Below are 23635 nucleotides of genomic sequence, written 5' to 3'. Positions count from 1 at the left end.
AGTGCATTCTGAAGAAGGTACTCTGTACTTAGAGAATAATGCCTCTGAGCTGACACTTCATCTGTATCTTCACAGCCACTTCGATGCTCTGTCTGACCAGCACCTTCTGGGTGATGGTTAAGTGGATCCTGTGGTCTTGAGCGCATATCCATACCTTGTCTGCTATACAGTGTTCCCCTGGTCTTATGGGATGCTATATGATTCCACCCTAGTGAAAAAACACTTTTAAAGACCTCATACAATTGTGCAAATTTCTAGGAATAAAAAAGGGAAAACATGCTCTTAGAATACATGTCTATTTTTATGTGAACCAGTGTCTAGACCTTCCAGTGTGTAAGGAGCTAGACTGTTCTCCATGAGAAATTGGTGCCATATTGGGAGCTAAGCTGTGTTTTCTAACATCAGTATTTGGACAATAGGTCACAGTAATAGCTAGATCAGCCTTGGTGATTTGAAGTCCATTTTGTTGAGTATATGTATAGCTTCTATTATGGTCTGAATGTTTGTATCTCCCCCCAAATCCATATGTTGAAAAATTAATGTCCAAGGTGATGGTATTAGCAGATGGGGCCTTTGGGAGGTGATTAGATCACACGGGTGGAAACCTTATGAATGGGATTCAGTTCAGCTTCGTTCAGTCGCTCAGTCATGTCCGACTCTTCGTGACCCCATGAACCGCAGCACGCCAGGCCTCTCTGCCCATCACCAACTCACAGAGTTAACCCAAACCCTGGATTAGTGCCCTTATAAAAGAAACTCTGGAGAGTTAGCTCACTCCATGAGGATACATTGAAAAGTCTGCAACTCAGAAGAGGGCCCTCACCTGACCATGCTGGCAATCTGTTCTGAGACTTCCAGCTTATAGGACTGTGAGAAGTAAATTTCTATTGTTTATAAACTATCTTGTCTGTGGTATTACTATTTTGTTAAAGCAGCCTCAATGGAGCTTCTATATACGCCACCGTGACCACCTCATTTATATGCCCATCATATGTACTTTAAAGTGGCTGTTGACAGAAATCACTACTAGGGGTTTATTTAGTTCTTCTGCGGTGAATGTTTTCTGGGAGCTGCTACTATGGAATATAAAGATCTTCACACTTCATGCCCACTTTCATGTGCTTAGTCACATTCCCCTGCCCAATATCTATCTATTCCTAATCTCATATTTTTTTCCCTCTCTGAACCCCAGTCAGCTGACCAACTTATTCAGTTTTATCCCAACACCCTTATGTAGTCTAACCTTAGATCATTTCTTTTTCAAACAAAGTGAATGACCAGTGACACTGCTCAAGGCTCTGCCCATTGGAAGGATTTTTCCTCGTGGCAGTCTTGCAAGGTCACATCTAAGTGAGGTTACAGTGCAGCTGCATCCATTTTTGGCTTGCACCCCGGTAGTGACCCAACATATTCATAATCCAATTTGAGCCTTGTTCTCCTTCTTAGGCTAATCTGTAGGAACCCTGGTATGACCATAGTTGCAAGCTCAAGAGTCCCACTGGGTCCAAAGTGATGGACGCCACTGTGGTCTGCATTTCCTATTTATTCAGGTTTCTTGTACCCTATGGTCTTTCTTATGCTCAGTTGGGATATACTTTTTTCCTCTGGGGCTCACCATAAATTCTACATTGCATTATTTCCAGCCATGACATCTCCAGTACTACAGGTTCTACAATAATACACAGCTCAAATATCAGGGCTTCTTGCACTGTAACCTGGATCTGCTGCAGATCCCTTTCCTGCTCTGGGATCCTTTCAAAATTGGCAGTATCTCACTTCATTCAGAATAAGGGCTTAAGAAATATTCTTGGCTGTGAGTATTCACAGGTTCACAGTATTCTAAGATACTGTGATCAGAATTTGAAAAAAATGCCCTGGGTATTATGCTTTTGTTTTCCTGGTGGGATATGCAAAATGCAATCATTTTTCTCCTACTTGGGAGGAGATGTAACTGACCAGCATGTAACTGACCATGGGGTCTTTAAAAAGTTGTGAGTGTTGCTGAAATTCTCACCCTGTGTAGAATTATCTTCCACTCTCCTGAACATCAGTGTAGAGCTTGTACAAGATAACAAATATGTGACTTCAAAATATATGTATGATGATTAGGAAAGTGCCACTGGGAGGTCTGCAGACCTGGGGGACCACTAAGCTGACTATGTACTACTTGGCCTCCATACGAGTCTCTTTCAGAGGGGCCCTAACACTAGTAAGCATTCTGGGTTCCAGTGTCTAACCAACCCAGACACTGTCTAATGTTCCTCAAAATTTCTAGATGTCTCTCCTCTTGCCTGGAAAATTCCATGGACAGAGAAGCCTGGTGGGTTATAATCCATGGGATCGCAAAGAGTTGGACACGACTGAGTAACTAACTCACTTTTTCCTCTTCTCAGATCAGTTACTTGAAAGACAGCCATAGGTCACTTAAGAAAAGTACTGGAACAATCATTACCATGTGTTTCTTGCCATGATGTTTCAGGATCCTTCTTCCTAGAAACATGGACATATTTTTAGTCAATGAACTCCACATTGGAAAACTGATTCTATTCTAAAATAAAACAAGGAAATACAACTTTTATAGAATGACTGCCGTCGGCTCCTCAGCCATCCATTCTTATCCTCTTATGATAAACACACCCATTTATTTTGTCCCTAAGTAAAATGTTTCTTTTGATTTTGTCAGTAACTGTCTATAGATCAGGCACTCTTGGTTGCCAATCCAGACTTACAGGTCGTTACAATAATAGTAACCCCTTGAATTCTGGAGCTTAAGCAATGCCATCTGGCCTCTACTTTTTCAGGATTTTAGCATCTTTGTTCGTATCAGTGAACCAACTTCTCTTATAGTCTCTCTTATTATCATCAGTACACATTCACAGGGGAAGTTGTAACTAAAAGTTTTAGAGATACTGATGCATTCTTTGGATGCATAAATAGGAAATGCAGACCACAATGCATTCTTGACATTGCAATCTTTATGGCCCTGGTATGTAGTGTGTCTTCTGGTTTTTCCTATGAATACAATCATCTGGAGGATTTTTAGGGAATACATTGTATATCCATTCCCAAATGCCCACTCCTTTATTACTTTTAATCCCTTCCTTTATCATTTGCCACAGTGATTCTATCCTTTCAACTCTCTTCAATACAGGCATAACTTTTCTATCTAATTAAGTTTCATCTCTGGTATCTACTCCTTGGCCAAAGTATAAACATGGTGTCTTGTGAGTATACTCCCAAATTCTTTAGCACCTTAAGAATCAGGTACTGTCTTAGCTACTACACTATGTGCTGGCCAAGTTTTGCAACTATTTTGTGATATAAAATAGACCTACCAATGTCTAGCAAGATTGCACTATAAGTTAACTCCAGTTATTGGCATCATAGTCTTGAGGAGGGGTGAGATCAAATCCTCAGAAGTTAACAAAACGTTTAAAGCTAGAAGCCACTGCATTTTCCTCTACCATGGGTGTAGGATATATTGCTTGTAGTATGTTTCTTGGGATGTGTAGGGAAAGGTAGGGAAATTTTTTAAGCTCAGAAGTTTGGGAGGCAGCTGGAGAGTCAAAGTATATAGGGGTATGCACTCAGATATTGTTAGGCAGTTAGAATAGGAAAAAGGAGTCCAAAATGGCAGTAGCTAAAAGACAAAGAAGGAAAAAGTACGCAAAAATTGAACAAAGGAAGGTTCAAAGACTGGAGTGAGAACCTCAGGTAAAACAAACAGCCCTCTTAGCTAGCCCAATTTACATAGGGCAGGCTCAGGGGGAGGACAAAAAATATATAAAAAGAGGAGTCAAAATTGGACCCAGGGACTTTTCTTCTCTTTGCGTCTTTTATGTCAGCCCACCCTCACACCTCGAGGATATATTTTCTTTTGCTTTCTAAATAAAGCTAAGCTGTAATACGGAGTTGTAACACTGGTCTGTCTGAGAAAATTACATGGGGCTGTAATGCTGGTCCATCCACCACTTCAGATTTTTGTTGCAAGGAGACAGAACCGAGGAAATTACAAACTTCCCTGACAATATGACCAGTCACTTCACCTCGGGGATCTACTTAGATATTGGGGTTTCAAATTTTCCGACCAGAGCCCTGGTCTTAGCAAAGCAGACTTATTTTGATCTGGCATTTAATTTTCTTTATGGTTAAGTCACTCATACATTCAATACTCAAAGTAATTATTACATCCTCTTCTACTGGAACACTGTCTCTTTCATTTTTGGTAAAAGTATTAACAGCTGCTAGGACAATTTGTCAAGGACAAATTGTGTGTCAGGATAATTTATGCCCCTTTGTCCCACCCCGTCCCCACCAGTAGTGATAGTATCCTCATTTAGCAAGACAGTGAATAATCCACAACTCCATCTTGAACCCTCACTCTTTAACCATCCCTGGTAACTACTGCCTCAGTTTGGATTCCTTTGAAGTGAATGCTAAGATAGTATACAGTGCAAGTTTATTGATGAGCAACTCCTGTGAAAGGAAGGAGGAAGGAACTGTATTGCACAGAGGAAGTGTATGGGGCGGGGGTGGACACAGAAGCCTTAGTTAACCACTGAGGACCTCTGGAGTGAGGAGTGTCTTTCTGAACTATTTCACATCAGACTGAAGTGACTCACTGGTGCTCAAGTAGACCCTGCATGAGCAGACAGCGGGAAGTCTTCCGCCAAATGTACTTTGTATCTGGGTGATGTTACCTTGAAGAGGGATCATATCTGCCGCAGAGGTGCAAAACAATTCTCTAAAGAAAGTAGCACCTCTCTTCTTTATCTTCATGTAAAATCAGGCAGCTAAGAAATTTGTCTGAACTGTGAAGGACCTTAGTAAAAGGAAAGCATGCTGCCTCCCCACAACCTCTTGTTTCAAAACTATTCCAGCTTATGTCATGCTAAGTTAAAGAAAACAATTTTTGGGGAAGTTGTTCTGAAAACACTTATTTTTCCTCTCTGATGATGCAGAGAATTATTTGGCTGATTGCACTGTGAATGTAATTCACCAGACTCTTATTGTTAGGGCAGTTGCCTTGGCGAGTCAAGCACTAAATGTGCCTAGGGATAATCTGTCTTTGAAGAACACTACAAAGTTCTTGCCTTAAAGATATCTAATGGCCCTGCCAAATAGAGCCCAGATTTTGCGCAAGGAAAAATTCAAAACCCGCAAAACAAATCAACATAAAATGGTAGATTTTATGAATTTCCATGTGGTTTTCTATCTTTCTCTTTCAGTATTTAATCTCAGATATTGGATTTTATTGGTTCCTCCTTGATTTTTACTTCCAAATATTTCTAAAATCATAACCATCTCTTCCCTTAGGGAAGATCCTGGAAATAAAGAAATTTTACTTTGATTTTCATTAATATAAATTCATTGATTGGAAGGCATTTTGTATACAGGAATATTTGTGATTTTTAAGTATTCATGGTTCAGTAGTTATGTGAGAGTACCTTTATCTTATTCAGTCCAGCCCAAATTTAATGCAATTTCTATTTGGTAGATACTGTATTTGTTGTTGTTGTTTAGTAGGTAAGTCATGTTTGACTCTGTGACATCATGGACTCTGGCCCACTAGACTCTGTCCATGGGATTTCCCAGGCAAGAAGACTGGAGTGGGTTGCCATTTCCTTCTCCAGGGGATCTTTCTGACCCAGGGATCTAACCTACGTCTCCTGCATTGGCAGGCAGATTCTTTACCACTGAGCCACTGGGAAGCCCATTTGGGCCTGCTGGAAAAACACAGATAAATAGACAGGTGGAGAAGACATTATTAGCTGCGCAAAGGGATGCCATTTAAGGTTAAGGTGGGCGTTTAGCCTGCGAGAGGCTGTGAGTTGGACCCTGAGGCTCTTTCCTTGTGTGTGGGCTTCCCTGCTGGCTCTTTCCTTACGAGACCTACAGGGAAAGAACCACAAAGCATCATTAACTGGGTTCTTTTTCATTTCTGCTGATCTTTGCACATTATCCTTGTCTACACGATTAAACATGAATCCCTGTTGTCTCTGTAGGGCTAAAAGCTGGCTCTCCTAGGGCTCAAGCTGTGACATATCTAAGGGTCTAACCAGAAGAGAACCCTGGAGTGCTTGTAGCCAAATCCCCTCCACCCTCAACTCCTTAGACCTGCATAGGAAAGAGCAGATGTGCACAGCATGTCTTGAATCAGAACCTCTCTCAAAACCAAACAAGGGAACTCTGCTCAATATTCTGTACTATTCTAACATTATAAATGGGAAAAGAATTTGAAAATGAGTAGACAGAGAATTTATATTGTATAGCTGAGTCACTTTGCTATATACACTGAAAACTAATAAAACATTTTTGATCAACCATCGTTGTCATTTACTTGCTAAGTCATGCTCAGCTCTTTTGCGACCCCTTGGACTTTAGCCAGCCAAACTCCTCTGTCCATGGGGTTTCCCAGGCAAGAGTACTGGAGTAGGTTGCCATTTCTTTCTTTCTTTCTTTCTCACCAGGGATCAAACCCCCGTCTCCAGCTTGATAAGTGGATTCTTTACCACTGAGCCACCTGTGAAGCCCTGAAAGACTAAACTCCAATATAAAATAAAAATTTAAACAACCAAACAAATATTAATAGTATCACATAAATTCTATCATGTCTTTTATTTTTGTCTGTATTATGACTTAACTCGTCGACTTGTAGGAGGTTTTGAGTCACTGCTGCTACTGAGTTTTCTATTTGTAACTACCCACAGATATGAAGGAATGGAAAGGAAATCATTCATGTACTTTTTCCTGGGATCAATAGTCTCAGAGTTTGACTGATTAGCATTTTCAAATGCTGTCACAGTTGATTACAGAGCCCTGAGAATAAAGGTGTAGGTGGTGCCGGAAAGACTATTGCTCTCACTGTGAACTCTGATTTTTGTCTTTCAGGTTGCAGAAGGAAGAGCCTAAGGTAAAATGTAGGTCAAGTGCTTTTACCCTCTTGCAACTTCCAGAAGAGCAATCACCAAATCAGAGTGACTGGTTGGTCCTGATTTCTAATGATGGAAAGGGAGAGGAGGGCAAGAGGTGAAAAAGCAACGGGCAATGTCTTTAACTCATATTTTAAAACACAAGACAGCGTAAATCATATTTCTTAAAAATTACAAATATATTTGATTGATTTAGCCTAATTTGACTTTGTTTATTAGACTCAGCTTTGCATGTGATGACTTCGGGATATTATCGTATTAACATGACAAAGTGAGAAAAGGGGAAATTGAAACACATGTTTATAAAGCACCATGTTTAATGTCCTCTAATTCTCTAATTAACATACAGCCCTGTATAGAACAATTATTTCCTAAACATGTGGATGTTTAAGTGGGGAGAGATACTTTGTTCATTAGTGTAATTATGTTAAAATCAGATCCACTTAATTTCTTGTTTACAGATATTATATTAATTTTAAAATAATGTATAAGAATGTGAAATACTTCCTATTATCTCAAAATCAAGCATATATGTTGTCTACATGAACTTTCCTCATATTTCAAGAATAATGTTAATTGGGACGACTATTAATGGGTGATTGATATTATGATGAAATATATAATGAAATTTTTTATTGTATTAGAATTGGCTATAATGACTCTGCAGGGCTAATATAACATGTTAGAAACATGAATGTAAATAGCAAACTGATGCAAAAAACCCTCTGTGTTTTAGTAATCTTTTTTTTTTTTTTTTTTAGCACTACCAGGCCTGGATATTTAATTTGAATGTTTACGATACAGATTAATGTAAACTTTTGAAGGCAATCTAATGGGAAGAAAATGTTGGAGGATGAGGACACAGGTTGCTTGTAGAGACAGAGAAGGAAGAGACAGGACAGGGAGTGTATAGATAGAGTGGGAAGACTGGTTATGTTTTTATTTATTTTTTTTATATATTTTAAAATATATTTTTAATGTTTTTATTTTATCTATTTTATCATTTTATCATTAATTGGTCCAAAGATTGTTGTTAAAGAAAAGATTATTGTTAAAGGTTATTGTTATGCCAAACAACATTCGGTATTGTAAAACCAAAAGATTATTGTTAAAGAAAACCAAATATCTCAAGGAATTAACACTTTTATGTGTATGGGAAGATACAAGGGCTCACTGAAATCATTCCTTTGATATCACTCAGCTATCTGAGGACTCCCCAGGTGACACCACTGTAAAGAATCCTCTTGCCAATGCAGGAGAGGCAGGAGACGCAGGTTCGATCCCTGTGTCGGGAAGATCCCCTAGAGTAGGAAATGGCAACCCATTCCAGTATTCTTGCCTGGAGAATTCCATGGACAGAGGAGCCTGGTGGGCTACCCTCCACGGGGTCGCAGGAGTCAGACAAGGCTGAGCACGCACGCACGCACACTGCCTGGGGCCAGTTTCCTGGTGGCTGTGTTGGTAAAGATTTCTCTTGCAATGCAGGAGATCACCTGCAGTACAGGAGACCTGGGTTCAAGGCATTGTTAACCTTCTGTCCTTTATGACTCTTCACCTTCTATATCAAGTTCAGCAATGGTTTTGAAAAGGGGAACCGAGTTCTGTTCATGCAGCTGAGGAATGAACTCTGTAAACTCTCAAACACTCATGCTGGCAAAGTTTATTTTAAAGAATAGAGATACAAAGCCCTCAGCATAGATGCTGAGAGTGGGTAAAGAGCCCCAAAAAGGTGGGGATCACAGCAGTTTTATATGTTTATTAGTATTGATCTATACATTTTTGGTGGGCTCCTGACTTTAATATACATCATTTTTGACCAATTAGTTTGAATGTTGCAATGTTTCGTTTGACATTTTTATGGCTTTCTTGGATCCCCAGTCGTTGGGTTTCTTTAGACTCTGAGTCACCAGCCCATGACCCCTTTCCTTGACTCCAGGTGATTGTTTAAGGACCAGTTATTGGTCTCCCTGTTTTGTTTTGTTTTGTTTCCTTGATAAGCTGGACAATAGTTAGTGATTGTCCGGTCCAGGTTTGAATGTTTTATGAGTTACCAGACCAGGGAGGCATTCCTCTGAATGCTTGGAAATTGAAACAAAGAGTGAGATGCTTACTTGAGAAGAAAAAATTGAAATTAAAAAAAAAAAAAAGCAATCGAGGTCTCAAAGTTCTACACTGTCTAGTAATTTCTGCCTCAGTTTCATCCAAAGTTGTCCTTGAAAGAAAGCAGGTTTTCTCAGAAGAGTTCAGATCTCAAAATAGAACACAGGGAAATTAAGAACCAGATCCAATCTGATAGAATGAGCCTATTCATTTCCTTTTTGCTGATTTCAAAAGCTTCTTGGTATGCCTGTTGTGACTGATCCACAATTTCTTTCTTGTCACCAATGACAACCTCAGTAATGGAACAGTAGTGGTCCCCTCTCGTTTTCTTATAAAAGAATTTGCCCTCCGCTTGTCCAGCATTGGAATCAAGAACTCTTCCAAAAGAGATGGCATATCATTACAGATGAACTTTCAAGTCATCCCTTGTTTCCTTCAGCATCTGTCTTTAGCTCAGTACTTGAGATGACCCTCCAAAATGGCTTATTGCTGTTTATAACACTTTTTTCAGTAGCTGAGAGATTACCCTCCCCATTGAATAATTCAGCTTTTGTTCAGCTACATACCATGCAGGCTTCCATGGCATCACAGTTCTCAGCCTGCTCGGCCAGTTTGGTTTCTGATCAGCTTATTTTCATTTATGACTGGATGTTTATGTCCAGCATGGCTAGTGGAAGATGGATGGGGGCTCAGCAGTGGCTGATTTTTTGTTTCCAAAAATACTTTTATCAGATTAATGATGTTCTCATCTATTCCTGAATTACTAAGAGGGTTTCTTTTTAAAGCATAAATTTGGTTTAAACTTTATTAAATGGTTTCCCTGCACCTAACTGAAATCACCATATTCTTTTTCTCCTTTACATATTTTAATATGGTGAATTAGAGTCATGGATTGTTGAATCATAAGGAGGAAAAGGGAGACAGAGAATGAGATAGTTGGATGACATCACTGACTCAGTGGACATGAATTTGAGCAAACTCTGATTGTGAAGGACAGGGAAGGTTGGCATGCTGCAGTCCATAGTGTGGCAAAGTGTCAGACATGAATTAGCAACTTAATAACAACAACAATCCCGAAGAAGAGCAGTTTTATGCATTTCATTTTTATACAATTTATTTTCTTTGTTATACGTATCCATACAAGTATAATTGCAACCAAGGAGGACCCCATGGCACCTTCCTTGTTGACTTGTTCCCCGGGTCTTCTGGATTAACTCCACTCTTAAGTACTTAGATCATCTAGTCCAGCGTTTCTCATGATGTACTCTGCACAAGTTAAATAAGCAGGGTGACAATATACAGCCTTGATGAACTTCTTTCCCGATTTGGAACCAGTCTGTTGTTCCATGCTCAGTTCTAACTGTTGCTTCTTGACCTGTATACAGATTTCTCAGGAGGCAGGTCAGGTGATCTGGTATTCACATCTCTTGAAGAATTTTCCACAGTTTGTTGTGATTCACACAGTGAAATGCTCTGGCATAGTCAATAAAGCAGAAGTAGATGTTTTTCTGGAACTCTCTTGCTTTTTCGATGATCCAACAGATGTGGGCAATTTGATTTCTGGTTCCTCTGTCTTTTCTAAATCCAGCTTGAACATCTGGAAATTCACAGTTCACGTAATGTTGAAGCCTGGCTTGGAGAATTTTGAGCATTACTTTGCTAGCATGTGAGATGAGTAAAATTGTGCAGTAATTTGAGCATTCTTTGGCATTGCCTTTCTTTGGGATTGGAATGAAAACTGACATTTTCCAGTCCTGTGGCCACAGCTGAGTTTTCCCAATCTGCTGGCATATTGAGTGCAGCATTTTCACAGCATCATCTTTTAGGATTTGAAATAGCTCAACTGGAATTCCATCACCTCCACTAGATTTGTTGTAGTGATGCTTCGTAAGGCCCACTTGACTTTGCATTCCTGGATGTCTGGTTCAGGTGAGTGATCACAGCATAGTGATTGTCTGGGTTATGAAGATCTATTTTGTACAGTTCTGTGTATTCTTGCCACCTCTTCTTAATATCTTCTGCCTCTTTTAGGTCCACACCATTTCTGTCCTTTATTGAGTCCATCTTTGCATGAAAAATTCCCTTGGTATCTCTTATTTTCTTGAAGAGATCTCTAGTCTTTCCCATTCTATTGTTTTCCTCTATTTCTTTCCATTGATCACTGAGGAAGGCTTTCTAATCTCTACTTTCTATTCTTTGGAACTCTGAATTCAAATGGTCTCCTTTGCCTTTTCTTCTCTTCTTTTGACAGCTATTTGTAAGGCCTTCTCAGGCAACCATTTTGCCTTTTTGCATTTCTTTTCCTTGGGGATGGTCTTGATCCCTGCCTCCTGTACAATGTCACGAACCTCTGTCCATAGTTCTTTAGGCATTCTGTCTATCAGAGCTAATCACTTGAAACTATGTCTCACTTCCACTGTATACTCATAAGGGATTAGATTTAGATCATATCTAAATGGTCTAGTGGTTTTCCCTACTTTCTTCAATTTAAATCTGAACTTGGCAATAAGGAGTTCATGATCTGAGCCACAGTCAGCTCCTGGTCTTGTTTCTGCTGACTTTTCCATCTTTGGCTGCAAAGAATATAATCAGTCTGATTTTGATGTTGACCATCTGGTGATGTCCATGTGTAGAGTCTTCTCTTGTGTTGTTGGAAGAGGGTGTTTGCTATGACCAGTGCGTTCTCTCGCAAAACTCTGTTAGCATTTGCCCTGCTTCATTCTGTAGTCCAAGACTTGGACAGGCAAGTCCAAACTTACTTGTTACTCCAGGTATCTCTTGACTTTCTACTTTTGCATTTAAGTGCCCTATAAGGAAAAGGACATCTTTTTGGGGTGTTAGTTTTATAAAGTCTTGTAGGTCTTCATAGAACTGTTCAACTTCATAGAACTTCAACATTCATAAAACTAAGATCATGGCATCCGGTCCCATCACTTCCTGGCAAATAGATGGGGAAACAGTGGAAACAGTGCTAGGCTATTTTTTGGGCTCCAAATCACTGCAGATGGTGACCACAACCATGAAATTAAAAGATGCTTGCTCCTTGGAAGAAAAGTTATGACCAACCTAGACAGCTTATTAAAAAGCAGAGACATTACTTTGCCAACAAAGGTCCACCTAGTCAAGGCTATGGTTTTTCCAGTAGTCATGTATGGATGTGAGAGTTGGACCATAAAGAAAGTTGAGCACTGAAGAATTGATGCTTTTGAAGTCTGGTGTTGGAGAAGACTCTTGAGAGTCCCTTGGACTGCAAGGAGATCCAACAAGTCTATCCTGAATGAGATCAGTCCTGAATATTCATTGGAAGGACTGATACTGAAGCTGAAACTCCAATACTTTGGCCACTTGATATGAAGAACTGGCTCGTGGCAAAAGACCCTGATGCTGGGAAAGATTGAAGGAAAGAGGAAAGGGGATGACAGAGGATGAGATGGCTGGATGGCATCACCGACTCAGCGGACATGAGTTTGAGTAAACTCCGGGAGTTGGTGACGGACAGGGAAGCCTGGTGTGCTGCAGTCCATGGGGTTGCAGAGTTGGACATGACTGAGTGACTGAGCTGAACTAAGTACTTAGATAACAGTATCAGATGCACATTTCTAGAATTGTTTTACAAGTGCTAACACCCCCACCGAAGGGAAGGTATAAGTTACTTCATGACCATGAGCACACAGCCTGCAGGCCTCCTGGAGCCTGAGGGCTGATCACGTTAACCCCAGTGGCACTGCCTCGTTACCTCGCCATTGGCCAATCAGAGGACTGTGTTGTTCACGTAACCTTTGACTCCTCTCCCTCACCCAGTCCTTAAAAATGCTTTCCTGAAACCTACCAGGGAATTCTGGCACCTGTGAGCACTAGCTTCCCTGAACAACTGGCCTGGCCCTCTGTGATAACGGCTTCTCTTTTCCTCACCACAGCTCCATGTCAGTAGATTGCCTTTCTGCCTGGAGGTGAGCTGATCTGAATTTGGGTCGGCAGCATGCTTTGCAGTTGTTTTTAACTTTATTATAGAGGATATCATGCTGCTTATAGCAATTTGGTCCTTTTTGCTAAAAATATATCACCAACGCAACGGACATGAGTTTTGGACAAGATCCGGGAGATACGGAAGGACAGGGAAGCCTGACGTGCTGCCGTCCACGGGGTGGCAAAGACTCAGACACGGCTCAGTGCCTGAAGAGCAACGAGGTTCATGTGTAGTGTCACACTCATTCATTTTGACTGTTGTTTCATATTTCATTGTGTAAGTAAACAATTCATTATACGGTTGTATCAATGATCAGAACTTTTTATAAACAACAGTAATAAAGATGAAGTCCAGCAGGCACAGGGACAGAAAACTGGTTGTGGAATAGAGAACCAAGATCTAGACCCCTGCATTCACAGAACTTTATGTAGATGGTAGAAAGCCTGTCTCATCAGCAGAGAGGGGTGGGAAGATTCAGGAAGTGAAGCTGAAAAGCTGGCTATCCACAAAAATAAAAAATCATATCCAAAAAGATTAAGGATTTAAATATTAAAAGCAAAACTGTGAACGTCTTAGTAGAACATATTGGTGAACATATTTTAGGCACAAAAATTATTGACAATATTTGACAATATTAAAATTAAGAAATTTGGCTCATCAAAAAATACTCCTAAATGAAACATAAATTATAAAAGAGAAAAAGCTATCAGCAATAAACACAGCCAAAGAGCAAATTTTATTAAGCAAGCAAGAGAACTACTACAAATTAATAGGTAAAGCAACAACTCAAAGAGAACAGTGGGGCAAAGACCAGCGAGAAACATTTCACAGCAGAGGAAATACATATGGCTAATAAATGAACGTCACCCACTGTCAGGGCAATGTAAATCATGACTGCTAGAAGAAACTTATTAAATGGGTAAATATTTTAAAAGGCTTGGAAGTACCTGTATTAGAAGTGATATATACATTCAATCTCTTATATACTGCTGGTGGGAAGGCTAAATGTTAAAACCACCATGGTGTTAATATTACCTTGTAAATTTAGACAACTTTATATGTATATCAGAAGATATGTACAGAGACTGTTCATAGCAAAACTGCCCATTTTAGCAAAACCATAAAAAAAACGCAAATGCTCACTGACAATAGAGTAGATGAATTATGTGCTTACATGATGGACTATGGAAAAACACAGAGATTGAACAAATTATAGCAACACTATGCAAGAATGCTAATTGTATGTTATTTAGTGAAAAAATATACTAAATTATTACATATGGTACAATATCCTCACTAGTGTTAAAACAACTAAAATCATATTCACTTTATGGAAACATGTACTAGTTAAAAATAACCATATAAAGTGGAAAGCAAAAGAATAATGAATGTAAGAATCAAGTGATAGCTCTTTGGATGAAAGTGATGGAAAAAATGGGAGAAAAACAGGGGGAAAGGCCATACAGCTAGAAATGGATTACCATGATTCATTTGAGTCATGAAATGATCATGAATCTGACTTTAGGGGGTTTTATGTAAATGATTGTATCATCTGCAGAAGTAGTTTTATGTTCTTTCTGAATCAGATATGTTTTATTTCTTTTTATTGATTAATTGCTCTGGCCAGAGACTCCAGGCAAAAACTAATAGTACTAATAAGTGGATTCAGCAAACTTGAAGGAAATAAAATTAATACACAAAAATCAGTTGCATTTTTACATGCTAACGATGAACTATCTGAAAAAGAAATTAAGGCTACAATGCCAATTACAATAGCATCAAAAAGAATAGAATTCTTAAGAATAAATTTAACCAAGGAAGTGAAAAATTTGTACAACTAGAAAGTATGAAACATTAATAAAAGAAAGATATAGTAATCAAAACAGTATAATACTGGAATGAAAATGGACACATAGACCAACCAATGAACAGAATAGAGATCCCAGGAATAAACCCATGCGTATACAGTCAACTAACCTTGACAAGAGTGTCAAGAACACACCATAGGGAAAGGATGGTCTCTTCAGTGTATGGTGCTGGGAACTGGATACCCATATGCAAAAGAATGAAATTGGATACTTATCTTACACTGTAAATAAAAATTAACTCTAAATGGACTAAAGACACAAACGTAACAACTGAAACCAAAGAACTCCTTAAAGAAGACATAGGGGAAAACCTCCTTGACATTGGTCTTGGCAATAATATATTTTTTTTAATATGGCCCCAAAAGCAGATAGGAAAAGCAAACATTTAAAAAGTGGGAATTCATCATATTAAGAGATTCTGTCCAGCAAAGGAAACAATGAGAAAAATAAAAAGACAATGGATGGCATGGAAGGAAATATTTGCAAGTTAAATATTTGATAAGAGATTACAGTCTGAAATATACAAGGAACGCGCATAAACAATAGCTAACTAAACAACACAGGTAAAAAGTGAGCGAAGGACATTACAGACAGTTATCCAAAGAAGTAATATACATGGCCAACAGATGCACAAAAACGTGCTGAAAGTCACTAATCATCAGGAAAATGTGACTCAAAACTACATATGCCCTCACACCTGTGAGTATCAGTTAGTTCAGTTGCTCAGTCTCCTCCGACCCTTTGCGAACCCACGGACTGCAACATGCCAGGCTTCCCTGTCCATCACCAACTCCCGGAGCTTTCTCAAACTCATGTCCATCGAGTTGGTGATGCCATCCAACCATATCATCCTCTGTCATCCCCTTCTCCTCCCACCTTCAATCTTAACCAGCATCAGGGTCTTTTCAAACGAGTTAGTTCTTCACATCAGGCCAAATATTGGAGTTTCAGCTTCAGCATCAGTCCTTCCAAGGAATATTCAGGACTGATTTCCTTTAGGATTGACTGGTTGGATATCCTCGCTGTCCAAAGGATTCTCAAGAGTCTTCGGCAACACCACAGTTCAAAAGCATCAATTCTTCAGTGCTCAGTTTTCTTTATAGTCCAACTCTCACATCCATACATGACTACTGGAAAAATCATAGCTTTGACTAGATGGACCTTTGTTGGCAAAGTAATGTGTTCTGCTTTTTAATATGCTGTCTAGGTTGGTCATGGCTTTTCTTCCAAGGAGAAAGTGTCTTTTAATTTCATGGCTACAGTCACCATCTGCAGTGATTTTGGAGTCCAGAAAAATAAAGTCTGCCACTGTTTACATTGTTTCCCTATCTATTTGCCATGAAGTGATGGGACCGGATGCCATGATCTTAGTTTCCTGAATGTTGAGTTTTTAGCCAACTCTTTCACTCCCCTCTTTCACTTTCATCAAGAGGTTCTGTAGTTCTTTTGCGCTTTCTGCTATAATGGTGGTGTCATCTTCATATCTGAGGTTATTGATATTTCTCTCAGAAAATCTTGATTCCACCTTGTACTTTATCCAGCCCAGCATTTTGCATGATGTACTCAGGATTTAAGTTAAATAAGCAAGGTGACAATATACAACCTTGATGAACTCCTTTTTTGATTTGGAACCAGTCTGTTGTTCCATGCCCAGTTCTAACTGTCACTTCTTGACCTGTATACAGATTTCTCAGGAGGCTGGTCAGGTGGTCTGATGTTCACATCTCTTAAAGAATTTTCCAAAGTTTGGTGTGATTCACACAGTCGAAAGCTTTGGTGTAGTCAACTAAGCAAAAGCAGATGTTTTCTCCGGACCTCTCTCGCTTTATAGATGATCCAGTGGATGTTGGCAATTTGATCTCTGGTTTCTCTGACTTAGCTGAATCCAGCTTGAACATCTGGAAGTTCACAGTTCACATATTGTTGAAGCCTGGCTTGGAGAATTTTGAGCCTTACTTTGCTGTCATGTGAGATGAGTGCAATTGTGGGGTAGTTTGAGCATTCTTTGGCATTGCTTTTCTTTGGGATTGGAATGAAAACTGACCTTTTCCAGTCCTGTGGCCACTACTGAGTTTTCCAAATTTGCTGACATATTGAGTGCAGTATTTTCACAGCATCATCTTTTAGGGTTTGAAATAGCTCAACCAGAATTATTTCACCTCTGCTATCTTTGTTTGTAGTGATGCTTCCTAAGGCCCACTTGATTTCACATTCCAGGATGTCTGGCTCTAGGTGAGTGATCACACCATTGTGGTTATCTGGGTCATGAAGATCTTTTTTGTACAGTTCTTCTGTGTAATCTTGCCACCTCTTCTTAATATCTTCTGCTTCTGTTAGGTCCATACCATTTCTGTCCTTTATTGAGCCCATCTTTGTATGAAATATTCCCTTGGTATCTCAAATTTTCTTGAAGAGATCTCTAGTCTTTCCCATTCTATTGTTTTCCTCTATTTCTTTGCATTGATCGCCGAGGAAGGCTTTCTTATCTCTCCTGGCTATTCTTTGGAGCTCTGCATTCAAATGGGTATATCTTTCCTCTTCTCCTTCGCCTTTGACTTCTCTTCATTTCTCAGTGATTTGTAAGTCCTTCTCAGACAACCATTTTGCCTTTTGACTGTTAGTATGCCTATTATCAAAAAGACAGGGAATAAGTATTATTGAGGGAATGGGGACAAATCAGTCTTACACACTTTTGACAGTAATGTAAACTAGTATAGCCAATATGGAAACAAATATGGAACTTCCTAAAAAATTAAAAATATAACTACATATGACTGAGCAACCTCACTTGTGGATATATATCCAAAGAATGAACTCAGTGTCTTGAAGAGACTTCTGCATCCCCAAGTTCATTGCTGCACCATTCACAATAACTAAAATTTGGAAAAACAACCTAAGTGTCTGAGAACAGATAAATGGATAAAGAAAATACAACACGTGTGTATATGCATGTGGGTGCGTGTTAATTCACTTCAATTGTGTCTGACTCTCTACGACTGTATGGACTATAGTCTACCAGGCTCCTCTGTCCATGGGATTCTCAAGGCAAGAATACTGGAGTGGGTTGCCATGCCCTCCTCCAGGGCATCTTCCCACCCCAGTGAATGAACCCGCATCTTTTACCTCTGCTGCATTGGCAGGCAGGTTCTTTATCACTAGAACTGCCAGGGAAGCCCATGTATACACATATGTATATGTATACATAGGTATATGTATATATATATAGTATATGATAGAATATTAATCAGTCATAAAAGAAGGAAATTCTGCCATGAATAAGCCTGGGGGACATTATCCTAACTGAAATAAATCAGACAAAGAAAGACAGATACTATATTGTCTTGCTTATATGTGGGGCCTGAAAAAGTCACACTCAAAGTACCAGAAAGTAGAATGGTGATTGCCAGAGGATGGGGGTTAGGGGAAATGGGGAGATGTTGGTCAAAGGGCAGAAACTTGCAGTTATAGGATGAATCAGCTCTGAGGATCTAATATACAGCATGGTGATTATAGTTAATTATACTGTATTGTGTACTTGAAATTTGCTAAAAGAGAAAATCTAAAGTATTTTTGCACACACAAAAAATGATAAGTATATGAGGTTATGGATGCATTAATTAACTTGATTGTGGTAATTATTTCCCAACGTGATTATACATTAAATCATCACATTGTACAGTCTTTTAAAATACACTTATTTTGCAACCCACCCATTTTACTCCCAAACATTTACCCAAGAGAAATGAAAAAAAAAAGTGTGCAAAGACATATCCATGAATATTCACAGAAATTTCATTTAGAATAGCCAAAAAAAAGTGAAAACAAACCAAATGTCCACCAACAAGTAAATAAATTGTAGTACATCCATGTAAGGGAATACTACCTTAAAAAAATAACTATTGATCCATGCAGCAACTTGACTGGATTTCAAAAGAATTTGGATAAGAAAAGTACATGCTATGTGATTCAATTTACATGTGATTCATGTAAATTGATGTGATGTAAATACATGTGATTACATGTGATTCAAATTACATTCTTAAAACATCTAAACTACAGTGAGAGCTTGGAGCCGAAGGAGGCATATTGCTATCCAAACAGGGTCGGGGGCTCTTTGAGGTAATGATGGTCTTCAATGTTTTGGGCTTCCCCGGCGGTGGCTCAGCTGGCAAAGTATCCACCTGAAATACAATAGACACAGGTTCAATCCCTGGGTCCGGAAGATCCCGCAGAAAAGGAAATGGCAACCCACTCCAGTATTCTTGCCACAGAAATCATATGAACAGAGGAGTCTGGTGGGCTACCATCCATGGGTCACAAAGCACTGGACACATGCTTTGGAACATGTTGGAGCATGCACACATAATCAGCCATAATGGTTACCCAAGTCTATGTATTTGTCAAAATTCATTGAAATGTATACTCACAACGAGTACATTTCTTTTTCTATAAATTGTACCCCAGTAAAATTGACAAAAACGAATCTCACCTTCATTCTGGGTAGTATGTTCACAAATATTTATTAAAGTAAGCAAATAAACAATTTAATCACTTAAATTCAGTAAATAAATATATATACAATGGAAGGTCACAAAAGGACCAGTTGGATTATGATTAATCTAAGTATAGACACTTTAGATTCCTTAAAATTTCAAGAAGTAACATGTCTGCCCATACAGTCTCAATGCCTTTTAAAAGTTTAAATGAAATTTTACTGGCATATCCTAGCATTGATGCTTACAATATCTTTGATAGGAACACGTGTCATTAGTGCCTTGATATTTGAAAATTTATTAGAGATGCAAAGAAAATTATGTGGCCCTTCAGCTGCTATCTACTCTTAGCATATTGAGAAAAACAGTGGATAATTTGTCTGCAGACAGACGTAATGTCTGATTCTTGTTCACCGGAGTTGTAAGGCAGAACCAGGGGTGGATGAACAGGCAAGTGCAGGGAAGGGGTAGATACTCTCTTTCCTGGAATTCAGCATAGAAGCTGGAGATTGATGTTCTGAAAGGTCCAAAGCAGGAAAAATGTCAGAATACCAACTCATGTAACTATTTTTCATTGGTTAGATTCCACTTATTTCCCTAAAACTTGAGATAGATAATCCTTGATCTCAGCCTAGCCTATAGCTTTTTTTTTTTTTTAAATAGGAGATAAAGGTTGCCCTAATATACAAAGAATAAAGAACATGATTTGAAGTTGAGGTTGCTAGCTTCTCCAAAAATGTCTGACCTTAATGCAATTACATAAACATCATTTCTTTTTTTTAATATTTTTGCAAATTTTTAAAAAAAATTAACTTATTTATTTTAATTGGAGGCTAATTACTTTACAATATTGTGGTGGTTTTTGTCATACATTGACATGAATCAGCCATGGGTGTACATGTGTTCCCCATCCTGAACCCCCCTCCCGTCTCCCTCCCCATCCCATCCCTCAGGATCATCCCAGTGCACCAGCCCTGAGTGCCCTCTGAACTGGCGATCTATTTCTCATATGATAATATACATGTTTCAATGCTATTCTCTCAAATCATCCCACCCTTACCTTCTCCCACAGAGTCCAAAAGTCTGTTCTTTACATCTGTGTCTCTTTTGCTGTCTTGCATATAGGGTCATTGTTACCATCTTTCTAAATTCCATATATATGCATTAATATACTGTATTGGTGCTTTTCTTTCTGACTTACTTTGCTCTGTATAATAGGCTCCAGTTTCATCTACCTCATTAGAACTGATTCAAATGCATTTTTTAATAGCTGAGTAATATTCCATTGTGTATATGTACCACAGCTTTCTTGTCCGTTCGTCTGCTATAAACATCATTTCTTAAGTAACTCACATAGCAATCACTGTAATTTCTCTGACACTGCCGATTAATAGGGGAGAAGGAAATGGCAACCCACTCCAGTGTTCTTGCTTGGAGAATCCTGTGGATAGAGGAGCCTGGAGGGATGCTGTCCATAGGGTCGCACAGAGTCAAACACGACTGAAGCGACTTAATGTGCATGCATGCATTGGAGAAGGAAATGGCAACCCACCCCAGTGTTCTTGCCTGGAGAATCCCAGGGACGGAAGAGCCTGGTGGGCTGCCGTCTATGGGGTCACGCAGAGTCAGGCACGACTAAAGCGACTTAGCAGCAGCAGCAGCAGCAGCCAATTAATAGAGACAACTCTACTATGGCTCAGACCCATTAATGAGCTCTCAGGTATCACCCAGGTTGTTTTATTTGCCAATCTGAGCCACCAGGGAAGTCCCTTAGATTGTTTTCTTGTACGACATCCACGGCAATGTTTCTTGCTTGAAAAATGCAAAATGCAAACACTGAAGGTGCAAGTTCAGGAGTCAGGTAGACCTGGGTTTATATTCTAACACCTCACTTAGTAGATATTTGGCACTGAAAAATTTGCAACTTTTCTATTTTCTGTTTTCCTCATTTGTAGTATCATGAGACTAATAGCAAGAACAGTAACTTTTTGAAAGGTTTTTATATCTTTATAGTGTTAAATGAATTATTATATGCAGGCATTTAGAGTTAGAGCTCAATATGTGACAGCTATGAAGAATGTATTTAGAAATATTTTGGTTCCAGGAAAATGTTTATGCAGTGATATTTTCAGTGACGAGTTTGTCCTGAAATACTAATTTTCTACCTAAGAGGCTGGACTCAAGATCCTTCTCACTTTAGAAAATAACCTGTAGAAATAGATTCTCAGTGGACTTGTATGTGTTTGGAAACCTGTGACTCAAAGTGAAAATGATTAGCTAAAGAAAAAAGAATTACTTTGTTTTTATTTCTTAAAGAGTTATCACCAACCCTGAGTGTAACTGTGATTCTTCTCAGTAATAACTGTTTATTCTTGCCAAGCAGATAAAATACACTAGTCTGGGGTTGGTGACTTACTCGGATCACTCAAATCTCTATTTGACCGGCACTTCTTATCTCTATTTTTGTTCCCTGTGCAATTTTGGAATGGCATCTATGTATTTTCCTTCTCTTCAGTTGAAAACAAAACTAAACTAGATTAAAGCTAAATGAAACTTAACAGAACAATACAAACATTCCCCTCCCAAATAAAAACACCTTGGGATATGTACTTGCATGTCATGATATAACCAGAAATTTTTCCTTTATACCAGTATGATTCTAAAGAAAAAGAGCATTGACCCAAGATTAGGGAATATTTCAAGAAATTTTAGAGTTGTTGAGACTTTCCAGCACTCAACCTCATGGGTTTAATATCCAGATCTGGAGTGTCTTATCATCCTAAATATAAGAGAGTATTACTGATTATACATGACTCAGTTATATAAATCTTAGTTAGCATTTATTCTGTCATGAGAACCAATTCATGGAAAATAAAGTCATGTAAAGTGATAGTTAAAAATAAAAGTAGTCTTAAAAATGTATCTTTTAAAAATGATAAATGTTCACTTAAAAACATCCAAGCTATGTCCTTCCAAAATATAATAGAATAAAATATTGCTAACACCTAGACACAAGGACAAAAGCACATTAATTCTATTTTACTTTGTTGAGTTCCAAGATGAAAGAGTATATTTATACAACTTGGACTACCTATTTTATTGTGCAAAATTATTGCAATGAGAAAACAATTTTGCTTTTTTTCTTTTTCCTTATTAGAAAAGTATTTAGCAAGAGGGAAACAGTTGAACTTCCTTGTGGTCCAGTGGTTAGGTTAAGAATCTGCCTGCCAATGCAGAGGACATGGGTTTGATCCCTGGTCCTGGAAGATCTTACATGCCGGGAGCAACTAAACTCATGCACTACAAATTTTGAGTTTGCAGTCTAGAACCTGGGAGCCACAACTTCTGAACCCTTGCACCTAGAGGACATACTCGGCAACAAGAGAACCCACTGCTATGAGGAGGCGGAGCACCACAAGAGAGACCGCCCAGCCATAAATAGAGAGAGAGGGAGGCTGCTTTCTAAGAAGCTCACATCTAAGACATGAGGGTTCAATTTCTGGGTCAGAAAGACCTCCTGGAGGAGGAAATGGCATCCCACTTCAGTATTCTTGCCTGGAGAATCCCATGGACAGAGGAGTCTGGTGGGCTATCATCCACAGGGTCACAAAGAGTTGGACATGATTGAACTGACTTAGTACGCACGCGCACACATCCCGATATTAAACTGAAGGTTATTTTCTGAATCTATATGATTTCTCTTTGCAGTTAGTTGACCACTGCTGACATACCACTATAGATTACAACATTATTTCCTTAGTTCTTATTCCCAGTTTTGCTTCTTTGTTTAATTAGTCGAACCTCATTGCCAGTCAGAAATAGGAACTTCAAGGTTTACTCTTGATATTTAAGTAAAATTGTCCTCCAGGCAATTCAGTGATGGGCTTTTCTATGAGAACAGAGCCGTCTGGGGATCGAATGCACAGTGTGGTGATTATAGTTAATAATACTATATTGTGTGCTTGAAATTTGTTAAGAGATTATATCTTAAGTGTTCTCACCACACACACACACACACACACACACACGTACACATATGGAGAAATCTAGGTGAGATCATAGCTATATGGTAATCATTATGCAATGCATGCATATATCAGCTGTGCAGCTTAAATACATATAATTTTTATTTGTCAATTATACCTTTAAAATAAAGCTAGAAAAGTACGGGTCAGCAATCATAATTTACAGTTATTGAACGATCAAGCCTTATCCTTTCTATATTGAACTGTCTGCTTAAAGGAGAATCACAAGGCTTTTAAATATTTAAGGTGT

This window comes from Muntiacus reevesi, chromosome 17, assembly GCF_963930625.1.
Source record: "Muntiacus reevesi chromosome 17, mMunRee1.1, whole genome shotgun sequence".
In the NCBI taxonomy this organism is placed as follows: domain Eukaryota; kingdom Metazoa; phylum Chordata; class Mammalia; order Artiodactyla; family Cervidae; genus Muntiacus; species Muntiacus reevesi.
This window is presented reverse-complemented; position numbering follows the sequence as displayed.